Source organism: Eutrigla gurnardus, assembly GCF_963514095.1.
Source record: "Eutrigla gurnardus genome assembly, chromosome: 4".
In the NCBI taxonomy this organism is placed as follows: Eukaryota; Metazoa; Chordata; class Actinopteri; order Perciformes; family Triglidae; genus Eutrigla; species Eutrigla gurnardus.
This window is the reverse complement of record NC_139918.1, coordinates 19,019,956-19,021,828: the sequence shown is the minus strand read 5'-3', so window position 1 is coordinate 19,021,828 and position 1,873 is coordinate 19,019,956.

The window sequence follows — 1,873 nt, the reverse complement described above, 5'->3', positions numbered from 1 at the left end:
TCTCTGGTATTCTCTTTGATTTCTCGGCGGGTTCACCAGGCTGAAGTTCCGGGTCTCCACTTATCCAGCCGAGGGATGAAAAGGGAATAAGCAAGTGTGTTTTACCTCCTCCATCGAGATATCACAGAAGCTTTAGGATGGACTCATTAAGATTTACGATTAATCAAAGGGCCGGCCCGCGCTGCTCGCCAATTAGCGAGACCACAGGACTATTCCGGGGGCTTCCGGGTCTCTGTTGCTGCTGGAGAGGCTTCAAGGAGGCAAAGTTGATCTGGCTGAACACCAAAATGTCAGTGTTGACTGACTTTAATCTGTCAGCCAGCACTCAAAGCGGCTCTCTTTTTCATACCAGTGCAGATGAGCTTGGCTGTCACCTTCTGTTTTTATTGACAGGAAGGGAGCTCTTCTATCAGAGGGGGGGGGGTTCATACTTACCCATTTGTGTCTCGCCGCTCAGACAGCAGCTGCGACGAGAGGACCAGAGATGTCGTGTTCTCTCCATGTTCTCTAATCATCTCTGCCGGTCTCACAGGACGAGCACACAAAGGTCTTGTGAGGCGGTGAGATAGAAATGTGCAATACAGCGTATGAGGAACGCCGAGCCACTCAGTGTGATTCCACTGGGCGACTTGCGAAGCGTGGCGTTCATCATCTGTGTCATAGCTTCGCAGGTAGATAGCTGATAAATGCTCTGCGGCGAGTTTTTCCATCGACGCAAGACGGAAGCCACTTGACCTTGGAGGAGAATTTTATGCCTACAAGCCTGCAGAGGAGGATGTGTTTCAGTGAAATGCTGCATTTTTCTATTTTGGACTGAGACCAGCTTTTAATGAAGCCCTAAAACAAAAAGGCTATTTTAAACTTGTTTGATTGGTATTTCCCATTTCATCCGAGATCTGACACTCTCAAATGTGAGATTCTTGTTTACCATTAAATATTTGAAGCGTCTCCAGATTCTCAGGCCCCAACGGCAGCTGGATTTCATATTTTTCCTCCGCTGCATCTTTAAAAAAATGATGCAAAATGCCAGTGAACCTAAAGAAAAACATCTCATTATCGCATTACGGACCCATAAAGAGATGGGGGAGATCAACTGCGACAGTCACAGAGGTTATAATGGGCGCTGCTTGGTGGAGGGGAAAAAACCGAGGCAGTGACGGCGGGATGACAGAGAGTTTTTACTCGGTGGCTGCTGGTTTTGCTTGTCAGAGAGCAGACATTCTGCGGTTCAACGTCAAATCCCTACATCACCGGAGCGATCCCCGCGATTAACACGAGATTAACAGCAGCTCAGCTGTTACACTGGATGTACATTATCACGCACAGACTCAAACCAGGATGACACACACACATACAAAAGACACATAGGCACCAGATGCATAACTACATCCACCCCGCTCACACACAGATCTGCTGGATTGGCAGTGATTTGTCAGATTTAGCTGCATCTACTTGCCTTCTGAATGCACCAGTCAGTTCTCTTCCAAGCTCAAAGCACTCATTTGCCATCCTGTCCAAAGCAAGTTTAATGCCTCCAATTACAGGGGGTCTGCAAGCAGGCAGATTTGGAGCAAAGAGGCTTGGCAGGAGAGTTTGCTACGCATCAAGGCCTTTTAACAGAGTAGTGATTTGCTGCTGCCGGTGCTGAAGCTGCCTGTGCCGGCTCATCAATGGAAAGCTACACCCTCTTTATGGGTGAAGCGCATGCAGCACTAAGCCGAAACTGTGAGGAGAGGACACAAAAAAATATCAGGGTTTTTTTTCCCTTTTTTTTTTTAAACAACTCGGTACCAGCTTCCTCTCCACGCTCGGTTTCTGCATCTCTGCACTGCAAGCACAAATGCAAATCAAAGTCTTTTCAGCAATCATCTTT